Source organism: Elgaria multicarinata, chromosome 9, assembly GCF_023053635.1.
Source record: "Elgaria multicarinata webbii isolate HBS135686 ecotype San Diego chromosome 9, rElgMul1.1.pri, whole genome shotgun sequence".
Classification (NCBI taxonomy): Eukaryota; Metazoa; Chordata; class Lepidosauria; order Squamata; family Anguidae; genus Elgaria; species Elgaria multicarinata.
Window position 1 is genome coordinate 74,637,911 of NC_086179.1, and position 14,502 is coordinate 74,652,412.

The following is a 14,502-nucleotide window of genomic DNA, read 5'->3' on the forward strand; positions in this document are numbered from 1 at the left end:
AGAACAGGAGGGGAGGAGCTTGCAGGGAGAATCATGTGACAAGGCCTCCTTCCTCCCATAGGCAGCTTCAGAGTTCCAGTTCCAAGTGTTCTGCTGTTCCCCAGTCCCAGGTTCTAAAAACATCACTAAGGTTCCAATCCTATGCATTTTTAGTCCAAAACAAACAAACAAAATTGCATAGGATTATAACTTTAGGGAGAGGACCCTTTTCCTACAAAGTATTGTGCCCTAAACTGTCTTTGAACCACCTAGTCAGTCCTACCCCTTCAGCCTGCTCCCAACAGCGGACTAACAGGAGCTGAGATCATGGGACTTGTCTTTCAGTATGTGATTGTTCTGTCTCTGTTGGCAAGAAGCAATTAGCAAACACAGCTAGCTTACAGATGTCTTCCTACTAAAGGTGTAGTACGGCTTTGTTTTGTTTTGTGACTTCCTCTGGGTTTGTCTCCCTCTTTCTTAGACCAGAGATGTATGAGAATTTTGTTTCCATTGAGAGTTCATCTGAACATGCCCCAGTCACAACCTCAAATGCAAACAGCAGCATTCCCCCTTCCCGAAAAAATGTTTGCATATTCCCAAATTTGCAATTGCATTCGAAAAATGTGCATTTTTTTTAAAAAAAATGCATACTCAAAATGTGCATTTTCCACACACACATAAAATTTACATATTTTCATGCTTTAATCAAATGCAAACAGAAATGCACTTTTCCATTTCGAACTGCACACTGTCCCTGTTGGAGTGAACTAAAAACCAGATCAGAAACAAAGCCAAACTGAAGATCAAAGAAGTTCAGCGAATTTTGGGGAACTCAAATACTCCTGGTTCTTCCACCCCTATCTAGGACCTCTATATTTTTCTCCAGTTTTTTGGAGACCTTTCAAATGTTCTCTGATAAATCATAAATGCGTACTGGAATTGGGGCACAAGGAAAGCTGTAAGATGATGTTCAGAGAATCCTAGTGATCTCCAACATCACTCCTCCACCCATCCCTAGACACCCCACCCCACCCCATGTGTGGATGGCAGGAGGTGAGGCTAGTGACACAGTCTCAAGAGCAGGTCCAGCAAACATAGCCTCACTCTCCCCATCACATGATCACAATTTTTGAGAAGAGAACACCCCACAGGTCTAGAGATTAGATAAGAATGTGAATCTGTATGTGATGACAACATGATGCAAACACCATATTAAAAATGGTTGCTGAAATTGACTTTGTGTCCTTATGCTTGTGGGCTTGAATCAATCCACTGTTGTGCCTCCATTTGGGATGAATGAGGACACAGAACAGCTGAGCCCGAGAGTGTTTGGGGAGGGGCCGACAGCACATGGGCAGGCAGAAGATATCTACAGCTCGATCCAGCTGGCCTCATTCATCCAAAATGGAGGCACAATAGCAACTCCCTAATCTCTCTGCTGCTCTGTTGGGTTAGAGTTTATATTATTAGCAACACGTTGGCCGCGTTCAGACAACACGATAAACCATGCTGCTTAACCACAAAATGGTTAATGGCATGCATTCCATTAACCAGTTTGTGGTTAAGCAGCATGGTTTAGCATGTTGTCTAAATGGGGCCGTTGTTGTTGTTGTTGGTTAAAAACCCCTGTATTCATATTAATAAATTACCTCTGGAAATTATTAGTGTATCAAACTGAATGTTTTGATAAAATGTATAATATCTACTTAAAGACATAGTGTGTTACCTTGGCAAGACCAAGGCTGGGATTTAAAGTGACGTTTGCCTATAGGAAGTATATAAGAAGCTTTAAAAAAAACTTTCTGAAATATAAGAGATAAAAATAAACATGTTGGCTCTGGATTAAATATTTCATACTACATTTTTGGAAGTATCCTCCACAGGGAAGGCCTCTTGCACAAGATTCCATTGAAATGAACAGAGCTGGACCAGAGAACAACTTTTTCCGGTGACTTTGAAAAAACAAATGGGAAAATACATTTTCAGAATTAGAATGCAGTACCAAGACTAGCAATGACAAATCTGTCTATATGTGAGAATGAAGACTAGGACAAAGGGGGGGGGGATAATTCAGCAGAAAATATATATATATCAAAGATATCTGTGTTGGCTTGTACTATATAAAACTGTGGGGTCACTTTGTTAGTGCTGATAGCCAGCTGTCACTGTTCAGCAGTTAGACTTGCTTAATGCATTTTATGATATATTCACAAAATCAGTTGCCTCTGTCTAGTAGGAACGCTTTGTCCAAGAAATCTGTCATCCAGGTCAACACTGCATAGTTATTACATGAATCTAATTGTTAGACTGTAAAAAGCTGCATAACACTTAACTCGATTTGACTCTACTTGTGGGCTATGAGAATCAGGATTCTATGTATTTTTTCTGTCTCCATTGTAGATGATGATGATGATGATGATGATGATGATGATGATGATGATGATGATGAAAAAAAAGAAGATATAGGAATGAAGGTCTGCAATCGTTATTTTGACCTTTGTTCACTTTTTAGTATATTAACACATCATCTTTACAAAATATATTTTATTTATTTATTTATTTATTTATTTATTTATTTATTTATTACATTTCTATACCGCCCAATAGCCGGAGCACATGAATTCTCATGTGTTATACAATTACTTGAAGGTGCTTTTGTGGTGATTTCTTTCCTGCACGTGAGTTCAGCTATGACATTCTTTTGTGTTCCTACTTGATTAATTGAAATCAACTTCAGATAAGATCTTAGATTACTCCAGCTACTTCCTTTAGAGGCTTACTAAGGCCAGATCTACACTTTGTCTCAAATTATTAAGAATGTGGAATAAAAAGCAGGAAATAACACTATGAAATTGTTATACAGAATTTGAATTGTGCCCCAACAGTTATCAGTGTACTTCAGTATTGCTCTAAAACAGAAGTGTAGATCCAGGGTAAATCGGATTGGACTTTACCAATTCATGTACAATTTTCATGGAGATGATGTGAGCTCCTATTTCCCTCCTCTTCTTAAGTTATAATTAGGTCTCCTACAGGATGGGAATATGCCATTTTTAATGTGTAAAATCATCAATATTTGTATCAACCCTGTTCTGAAAAGATTGGAGGGGCGGGGACCATAGAGAAGCAAATATTGGTGGGAAAAGACATAGGAACTATTGATCAAACTGTTTACTTCATAGTTTAATATACCTCAGATGGGAGCACCACCCTGGTTGCTAGAACCCCTCCCATCCTAGTTTACCAGCAAGCAGTGGATTACATCTATACACAGAGGGAAATTATTCTTCATTATGCACTTTCAGGGTTTTTGACATCTGAAAATTATGTTTACATTTTAATCAGGATCAATGTTTAATCAAGAGTAGCAAAACTGTGGCTGTTATGTTTGAGAACAATTCATAAATCATGAAAACATAGATCAAACCTCTGTTTTTTTTAAAAAAACATCCTGAAATTCTAGAGCATAATTAGGAACAAATACAATTTATAGGGGGGTTTATGCCAGCTTAGAAGTCTCCATTTTAGTAGCGATGCTGCCTTGTACCCTAAATCCCAAATGTCACTATAAATTAGTTACTGTCTCCAAAGAAAACAGAAGATTCTACCTTCAGGTGAACCATTAAATATGTATCTTCTGACTTTAAAGAAGGCATTTCAAAATGAAATATTGTTGGCTCCAACTTTTTCAATTTCTATGTTGTACTAGGTGCCAGAAATGACTTTGAAAATGATAGCCGCTGGGTAATAAAGAGTGTATACAAACTGCTTCATTTTACATCTCAATAGGCTAAGTTGACTGCATTAATCAACTGCAGGCAGCCTTAATGTTAGCTGAATAGATACCTTCTGGTTGACCTTGCCAGTTTGGGTTACAAATATGATCTGGGTTTCAGTAAATGAGGGTCCTAATACTTATTAAGGATTATGAGGGCGATACTAAGCAGTATTAAGTTTATATCAGGCTAGACTATAAGGAGGAAAATATCTCACCATTAAATATGTGTAGATTTACTAAGACCCGAAAGAAGCCTGCAGTGCTTGTCATTCCTCGCTGCAGTCCATGTGTCTATGTCATCATTTTTGCATCTAAGAAATAACCACCTGTGGCAAAACTACAAGAATACGAAGGATAACTTTTCCACCTGTCAGAATAGATGAATAGCACAGAATTGACATTTTGTGGGGCGTTTGGTAGTTTACTTGTGTGTGGTTTGGTGTCCCCTGCTTATACCAACGATGATGAATAACGTAAATGTTTTTCAGTCTCCTCTCTGCCATTTTCCTGCCTCACACATGCTCTCCAGTCCCAATTCCCCTATGATACAACTTGCTTGTTGTTGTTGTTGTTGTTGTTGTTGTTGTTGTTGTTTTGTTATTTGTTCTCCCTTGCTTTGTTTTGCTTAGGTCTCCCTTTAGGCACATATCTACCTTACGACACTTCTTGCTCTGGTAAATTCATCTATGCTTCAGTGGCTTGCAACTTCTTTGTATCAAGTGCACTCATTTCTGTGCCACCCCCATCATTCATATCCTTCCCCCCATCTTATATGTTTTCTTTGTAATTCTCTTTATCACTCCCTTGCCCTCTAGTTCTCATTTCTTTTTTCCTCTCTACTCCCGATCTGTTGTCTCAGTTTTATATTTACTCTATCCCCACCCCATTTAACTCTGGTTTCCTGCAAAGGCTGATAGAATCAGAAGTGTATAGGGCTGGACATTCATTTCCCCTGGCCCCTACTGTAATTCAAGCTGAAGAAGGAACTCTGCCCTTGTTACTAGACATGAATTGCTCTTCTAGGTGTCGCAGCATAAGCAAGGATAATTCAAGAATGCCTGACTGCAATCCTAAGCATGGAGATGTAGAAATTTTCTTCAGTTGACTCAGTGGAACTTTGTGCTGCTGGCTAAAGGTTTCAGCCCATAATGGCTGCAATCCATAACTGCGTACAGAATTGCCATGGCTCACTATTGTAGATGGAGCCATTTGAGTACAGCCATGTCAATATTCTTGTAGTCATTATATTAACAGCAGCAGCAGCAGCAGCAACAACGTATTTGTTCATGGTTGAAAATGAGCTCATGCCTTGCTGGGAGAGAAGGGTTGTTCCAAGTATCCAGGAATTTGGGATCATTGATAACAGGAACTGTTTATCTCCATCAGTTATGTAGCTAACTTTGAGAAGCTCAGATTTAACACTGTTAGAAGGTGAATATAATTTACATTTAAATTGTTATCAAACAAAACTTCCTGTGCTTAAAATGCCCTAATTCCAATGTTAAATTCATTGGAAATTAAGCCATTTAATTGGACAATAATACCCTCTATTAATCAATCAAATGCTTCAGGTCCCCAAAGAACTGAAGTAAAAGCTACTTTTTTTGGCAATTACTTTGTTATGGAAAGCAAAAATGTAAGCATATGAATTATTCTGGGTTTGCTTATAAGCTTAAATCTCATTTCAAAATCATGAAAATATAGCTAATTTTGAAGCTATGCATCCCTGCTAAATTTATATGCAGTGATTGAAGTGGAGTGGGGTGCCATTCCAATTCTTTTCAGGTGGACTTGAAACTAGGGATGTGCTCCGCTTCTCTTCGGTTCAGAGAAGCAGGAGCGAGGAGGCCTAATTCGCCTCCGGAAAAGGCGGAGGCGAAGAGAGTCAGGGGGGCTGTGGATTGAGGCGAAGAGGATCGCCCCAATCTGGAGCTTCGCCTGCAGGTAAGTGGGGGGGAGGGGGACTCATCTGGCACTGCCAGCACTGCCATCCATGCGGCGGTGGCGGCGCTGGCGCCAGGTAAGGGAGCAGGGAGGAGGGACGCTTACCTGCATCTGTCACGGGCTTCAATTGAGGCCCCAGTTGAAGGCGGAAGTGAAGGCCAAGGCCTCTTCCGGCTTCAACCGGGGCCTCAGTTGAAGCCCATGATGGATGCAGGTAAGGGGGCGGGGGCTGGCCTACCTGGTGCCACCGGCGCTGCCATCCATGCAGCGGTGGTGGTGGTGGCACCAGGTAAGGGAGCAGGGAGGAGGGACGCTTACCTGCCTCCATTGTGGGCTTCAATTGAAGCCCCGGTTGAAGGTGGAAGCGAAGGCCGAGGCCTCTTCCAGCTTCAACCGGGGCCTCAATTGAAGCTCGTGATGGATGCAGCTAAGGGGGCAGGGGTGGTGGCTTATCTTGTGCTGCTGCCACTGCCACTGCCACCATCCATGTAGCGACGGCGGTGAAGCCGGATCTCGCTCCGCGGAGCAGAGCGGGAGACGGGCAGAGCGGCGTGAAGAGGATCGGGCCTGATCCGGATTTTCCGGATTAGGCCACGAAGAGGATTGGGGGGGTCTGTGCACACCCCTACTTGAAACCATCCCACTTCTATGTAGTGGATATAAAATATAGATACATCCTGAAATACTACTCAGAGCAGGATAACGCTAATGTTATAAAGGGCCATATGACCCAGGCCAGAGCTCCTTGTGGAGCTTGGAGAGGCAGCAGGCAGATACTGTAGAGGCAATAGGCAGGCAGTTAGATAGATAGCTTCCTCTTCCTCGAAGGCCTAAACCCAGGATAGGCTTTGCTGGGCTTGGGACCTCAGTTGGTGGGAGAAGGAAAAGGAGGAGAAGTAGAACAAGAGGAAGAAGAAGCATACTTGGTGAGTGCCTGCCTCTGCTAGGGCTACTGTGTACAGGAGGGGTGGGCAGCTTCCAGGGGATGGCAGGCCATGTTGTCACTGGGACCCCACCAGAAGCTGAATCCCTTCTCCCAAATTTGCTGGTGAAATTTGATGGCACACTGGCAGCAAAATGACCACTTTTTTTTTTGATACCACCATAATTTGGTGCCAGTGTGGCACTGCAAAAATAAATAAATAAATAAATAAATAAATAAATAAATAAATAAATAAATAAAAATAGCCAGGGGGACCAACATATTGCTCACAGGCTACGTCTGGCCAAAATTTGATGCCATTTAGTGAAGAACTAAATGATACAAAGAAAATGAATTGAGAAACAGTGTGATTGTAGAAGAGACAGCATCGACTGATAGATGCTGCAGAACTAGCATGCAAGCAGAACGCCCACCAAACAAAGAGGAAGACCACTTTCAAGAATACTGGTCTGAGAGGGATCAGTGGTATGAAAAGCATGAAACATACATTTCTGACAGTAGGAGAAGTCTAGGATGTCCTACGTGCAAGCCTGTAGGGATATTGGGACCAACAATGACTTGAAACTAATAAGTGAATGGGTAGAAGAGGCATAAAAGACAAGAAACAAGAGCCAGTTTGATGGGGAGGCATGAACTGTCTGGCCACAAACAATCAGCTACACACATAAAGGCAGATCAAACAGAAGCTGGATATTAACTTTCATATATTACCATCACTAAAAACTGCATTCAGGCAGATTTTCATCAGCTGGGTTGGTCGCCTACTACAAGTTTAACCCATAAGGTTATGGACAACAATGGTTGGGAAATGGATATTCACATACTGACCACACTTCTTTTACTGGCCCTGCATTGAGGGTATGTGCACAATTATGCAATGAGAGCATTAGGAAATGTTTTGGAAGGCATGCCAGGATTATTATTAGGCCAGATTCATTAATGTTTTTGAGTTCACTTATAGTAAGTCTATCGCTTTCGTGGAAATGATTGATAACTGACTGTAATTATTCCAACATGTTTGCAACTAGTTTGCATGTATTCATTGCTGGTGAATGGACCACAGGCTAAATTGAGTCTGGCTGAATTTGAAATAAAAGTACTTCCCCCACCACCACCACATTTGAGCATAGTTCACACTGCCTCTTCTGCATCTTATAATTAAATGTTTGATACACGTATAATTTTGAGGCGTTTGACATAACTATGCAACTGTGACATCAAATATTTTGACAGAAGTCGTAACATCTGCAGTCCTGATCATCTCTGTCAGGCGTTTATACAACAATTATGTAGTGATATCAGTGGAACCTGATGTCCCATAGTTGCAATCCAAACCTCCCCTATTTACACTCAGGGCTGCCTGTTGCATGCACAGAGCAACGGAAGCAATGCTTCCTGGTGCTTTTTAAAAGCCCTTTAATTGTGTAACAGCAACATATTTGATTTTGGGTTGTAAACGAATTCATGTTTCACTAAAGGGTTGTTCTGGGTGTGTAGGGATTTGGGATCACACAAGCGTATGCTTGGGAGTTTGCTACACACATTTTAATTAGGACTGATCTGAATGGTCTGGGACTGGGAGGATTTTCAGCAGGGGTTTCTTAGCAAGCGTACCGTAATACAAGATGATCTGAAGGCTTCTAAAACATTTTCTCTTCTATTTTCTTGAAGTTCCTTAAAGGTAAAAGCCTCTCAGAGAAGCTAGGAAGCACAAGTTCAGTCCCACACTGCCAGGGCCAGCAATATTCATAGAAATGTTGCTACAGGATCATGTCGCATTGTTTCCAGAAGTGTTATGAAAAAGAAGATGCCTATGATGTTCAACATAGATTCATCCCAGTCAGGCTTGGATTACAGGACACAAGCTTGGTTTGCCTGTGTATATGGGTGAGGTGAGAGCAGGAGGAGGGAGGGGGCTGGAGGAGGAGAGCTATCTCAAAAACACATTGCTGCAGGGAAAGAACGTAAAAAGATGTAAGAAGGTATTTCGAATGGGGACTAAAGGTGATCAACCAGAACTACTGAGAGATGACAGGCTCATTCGGAAAGGAAATATTATGATTGCGAACACCATTTTGCTTTGCTCTGTGTGCCAATGGAAAAATACATGCACGTCTAGGTTTTTTTGACCTAGCTAATTCTGAGGACTTTATTTCTTGAGATATTAGAGCCCGATCCTGACCCTTTTAAAGGAAAAGATACTTTGCCCGTGCTTTTCGGACATGCTGAGTTTTGTGTTCCCAAGAAAATATATTCTCTCATCAGAAAGTGGCATTGCAGGTTTTTTCATTATTTCAGGTAGAGGGCATTGTTGTCAATGGGTTCAAAAGGTTATTATAACATAGTTGCCACCTTCTGTAACATATCTGAGATTAGCAATGAAAGTGCTAGTTAAATCAGATGTGCATGGAGTGCAGAGACCCATTAATGAGATGAGGGTTGTGCTGCCATCATGCCGGGGCATATGTCAATGATTTAACAATTACTGCAGGAACAATGATAGAGATCAGGTGGATAATTTTTGCATTAGTGGAACTGATGGAGTGTGGAGCATATGAAGTTTAGGCCTGGGAAATCTCGGGTTTCTTACAAAGGAGAAATGATCCTGAAAATTTTAAACTGAACTCTGAGGTGAAAAACCACAACGATGAGCTAATGAAGGTCTGGAGGTAAAATGAACAGTGTCGGACTTGGGGATGGAGGCAATAAAAACATTTTTACAAGAAAAAAAACCAGTAACTTTTGTCCTGGAATGATCATTTTATACTTCTTGAGAATGGCAACAGTAGTCCTACTGTCAAGGGACAGCAGGAGGGGATCTACACTAGTCAAGTTAGAACGTGTCTTACCGTTTTTAAGTGTGCGTTTGGTAGTATTTCGCCACATGATGTTCAGTTTGTGATGTTTTTTATTGTTGTCTGTTCTCCGGTTTTTATTTTGAACTTCTCTGAAATAAGTCATTCTATTTGGTACGATGTGGCCGATTTCATCGGATTAAATGGGTTTCCTGTAGTTCTTAATTAGCCAATCGCATTCCTGGGGGGCATGTTTAGGTAATTTCCATGCCCAAAGTCGGAGCCGTTTTTCTTTTCTTTCAAGCCTCTTTTTTGCAGCCCCTTTTAGTTTCACTTTTGGGAGAGGAAATCGTTTGCAAGTGGAGGATTCTCCGAGAGAAGAGGAAGTGGGAGGGGAAATTGGCAGACGGGGGAAATTGGCAGACGGGGGGAAAAAGAACAAACGGATTTCTTTTCTTAGTGTGGCCAAAAGGAATGCATTCCCATGGAAAGAGAAAAGTAAGTAAACTTTTTAAAAATTGCTACGTTTTAAATCGTTCAAAAACAAAATGTTCAATGACTGTAAAAACAATGTTTCATATACTAGTGTAGATCCCCTCCTGGACTACTGTAGCCCTTTTCAGATGCTTGTTTTGTTCCCCACCTGTTCAGCAAAGGGACTTTGCATGACTGCTAGCAGTTTCTCAACGGAGACAAAATGGCATAAGAAGTGGTGGTTATATGATCCATTTGCAGGGCCACAGACCCTTGAGAAAGAGCTGCTGTGATGTGCATTCAGCTCAGATGTGGAGTCATTTGTTGAAAGAATGAACATCTCCCTCTGACCTCAGTTGGGTTGTGAACAACGTTTGTGGGTTGTGAACACAGCAGCCTTGAACATTGCAGCTGGTGTTGATGTGTTAACCAACATGGATTTGAACTGGCTATAATTTCATCTTTCTTTATTTGCTACATGTCTATGCAACTCAATAACCAAAGCTCTCTGGGTGGTTTACAACCCATATAATAAAATATAACATAAAATCTAAAATTAAAAGAAAATAAAGGGGAGGGGGGGGAGAAAATAAAAGCCTCAAATAAAGCCAAAATCAAAATGAACAGCATACGACAACAGCAGTGCAAAGATAAAAAAAAAAAAAACCCACTAATGCATTTGTAAAACACAAGGACTGAACTGTCTGAGAGAATTGAAAGACCACAACATAGGTGCCTGATGATCCGCTCCAAAATGTTTTAATGGGGAGCGGTATATAAATATTATAAATAAATAAATAAATAAATAAATAAATAAATAAATAAATATCCTCCCTGGGAAGAGCATTCTACAACCCAGGTACCACCACTGAAAAGACCTCTTCTCTAGTAACCACCCAGCTGACCTCATTCAATGAGGACACTCAGAGAATGACTCCAGGAGATTACCTTAGAGCAGGGAATGGGATTTTCTGGCCCACTGGCCTAACCTGGCCTGTGGAGGTTTCCCATCCATCCTCTGCAGGCTTGGATTCCCTTTGTGGGCTCTAGACCTCTCCATGTCCTGGGTCTTGGGGCTCATCTACACCAAGCAGGATATTCCACTATGAAAGTGGTATGAAAGTAGTATATAAAAGGCAGGAGCCACACTACTGCTTTATAGCGGTATTGAAGTGCACTGACAACTGTTGGGGCCCTTTGACACATCTACACCAAGCAGGATATAACACTATGAAAGAGATATGAATGTGGTATATGGTATGTGTCAATGGGCCCCAACAGTTGTCAGTGCACTTCCATACTGCTATAAAGCAGTAGTGTGGCTCCCGCCATTTATATACCACTTTCATGGTATATAATGCACACTTTCAGAGTGCAATATCCTGCTTGGTGTAGATGAGCCCTTGGAAGCTACTGGAGGACTGAGGAAGGGTTAGGGAGAGGAATCCATGCTATCTCTAGTCCAGACCCCATACAACAATAGTTCTATACCCCTGACTTAGGATATGGCTAGTTATCCATTAGGTAGTTTATATGGCCAATAATTAAGCTATATGGATCACTATTTGGCCATTTTTTGGTTTGTATATTTTACACACACACACACACACACAAACATACACACACACACTTTAAAATCTGTTCAGAATGCAAGATCACATGGATACTCAAGTTACAGCTACACACAATGCAGACGATGTTTCAAAGCTCTTAAATTTAAGTGTCCAATAATATTAGAAACCATTTCTGAAAGCAATTATCAATCATTCTTTTTTGCCTCTTGCCAGATGCCAGAAGCAGATCTCCATCCTTCCTCCCTCACCCCTCATGCTTTCTCCTTTCATTTCCCCCCGGCACACTCCAAACCTAGACCACTGAGAATGCGGAATTAAGAAAAGCAACTTAATAGAAATCTGTCTTGCAGCTGAGCTCTAACCAAATAAACAGTGCAGTCATGCATAGGCTTAGAGAATAGCGCTCATTACTAGCAAATGATGATGTTCAAAGCCAGCTCAATAGAAATATTGATTTCAGAGCATGGTGAGAACAGTGGAATGTGGTAGCTAAAGAAGGCTGGAGTGGTTTTGTGAGGATCTTTGATTTATTGCATTGCCCTACGGTTCATATGTCAGAGAGGTACAGCAGGTGGCCAGCTCTGCAGGGAGGGCTGGTTGCCTTGCTTAGCAAATCAGGAGCTGCTTATTGCTCAAAAGAATGATGATAAAGCTGACTTTAATTCATTGGCTTATTTATCTGATTATAGCTAGCAAGGGAGCAATCAATAAGTGTAGTCAGTAGTAAATTGCACGCTGGTTACTTCTTATTATCTGAGGAGCTTGGTTGGAAATCAACAGCACAGCCTGTCCCAAGTAAATTTGTTGCTTAAAACAGAGATTACAGATAGGGGTAGAGAGTGGACAATTGCCCCTCTGAGCATAGAGAGTTTGGAGAAAGATGAGGCTATTATTTCATTAAATGATGGGGAAAGCTCTGGAGCAAATTAAGGGGCAAACACATTAGCCCTACTCCCTACCCTCTGAATTTTCAACTCTCCCTCATCACCTAGATGACAGGCCCTGGGGGCAGAGGGTGGGGAGCAGCCCTTTGTGACAAGCTAGTGAAATCAGCATTCACATATGCAAGAAGAAAAGTGGCAGAGGACAAGCAAAGAGGCCAATGTAATGTTCCCCAGAATTATTTCAGTCCAAATCATGCTCATATATTAGCACAGCTTGCAGCAATAGGAGAAAACGGGAGAACTCACCAACTCTTTCCTGTTCACATATTCTGCTTAAACCTGGTGCCATGGAGATTCCAATCATGACACTCTAGGTACTCATTTTAGATGTATACAAATCAAAACTGAAGAAATGGATGCACTTGCAAACAGACTATTCAAGGTTCAGAACACCAAATCAAGGGATGCAGTAATTCTTTCTTTTACGGAGGCTTGGCACGTAAGGAGTAATAGCTTGGCTTTTTATTTGTGTGGGACTCCCCTACTCCCCTTTGATAGTTCAATCAAGAAACTGATATAGTGTCATTTCACACCGCTGGAGACGATGTGTGAATTATGCAACTGTGTGCTTGGCGTACTATTAACAGAATGAAGACACATCTCATTTTTCCAAGTTCTTTGTTACAACTAACTCTCAAAGAATGATGTTCCTGTCTGATGATATCACTGTTATACTCCTGAACAGGCAGCACCAATAGCACACTTGTGATGTTCATACATATTCCCTAATAGCATGTGATCTCACGATGGGAAGTGGCTCCGAATTTGCCATGTATAGATGTGAGGGACTTTTCAGTAGGGCACATGCACAAGTGTGTTGGATTCAGGTACCATGAGTTAACTATACACTGTTTTTCCACTATTCCTTGGACTGCACAAATCCACTTGGCAGAACAAACTTAGGGGTCCTGCCAGGGATATGTATTTGTGTGTCTATTACTAACACCTGTGTGGACTCTGAATGCACCAGCTATGTTACAAAATTGCATAGCATGCTGAGCCTGATAGGCTTTAGTGTAACTTTGTGAGGCCCTGAATAGGTTTGGGACCAGCATTAGGGTGACCATATGAAAAGGAGGACAGGGCTCCTGTATCTTTAACAGTTGCATAGAAAAGGAAATTTCAGTAGGTGTCATTTGTATATATGGAGAACCTGTTGAAATTCCCTCTTCATCACAACAGTTAAAGCTGCAGGTGCCCTGCCTTCTTTTAAATCTGGTCAGTCTAGTATAGCTCCTGCACCTTTAACTGTTGTGATGAAGAGGGAATTTCACCAGGTTCTCCATATATACAAATGACACCTGTTGAAATTTCCTTTTCTATGCAACTGTTAAAGATACAGGAGTCCTGTCCTCCTTTTCATATCGTCACCCTAACCAGCATGCACCTGGGAGGGATACTATACCTTCCCCACATTTCACCACAATGATCCACTATGTCCCCTCCCGCGGCGGCGGCGGGGGGGGGGGGGCTTTAAAACAACCCATTATCTATTGGGATCAATGGAAACTTTTTTATTAATCACCCTCCTGGGGTATGTGTGAGGATTATTTTGGTGAAATGGGGAGGGAAAGGTTAATATTCCTCTCTCAGAAAATGGTGGTTCCTTGCAAGAGGAAAAAAGTTAGTATATGAGTGTAATAACAATAACAACAACAACAACAACAACAATGAAATGTAATAAGAAGATGCTAAACAGGCAAATTGGGGGTTACGTTTGTGCACACAGATAGGTTTAAATGCTATTGGCTTTAATGCAAATTATGTGCAGGTTAACGGCATTAATAAATATCCTCTAGCTTCAAACCTAACATTCAATCAATAGAATCAACAGGTAACAGTAACCAAAAATGTCACATGAATTTCTTTCACTGAGACTTTATTTCAATGCATACCTGGAGGTAGGAAAGCAATATCCATTACAACACATATTCTTTCTAAGGTCATCCCTTCTGCATTTTTACAAGTAATTCATCTGGACCGAAAGGGTATGAACTCCTCCCATGCGTAAATATGACTAATAGGTGATGAAATCTGACATTTCTTAGTGAACCAAAGGCTCAAATCAATG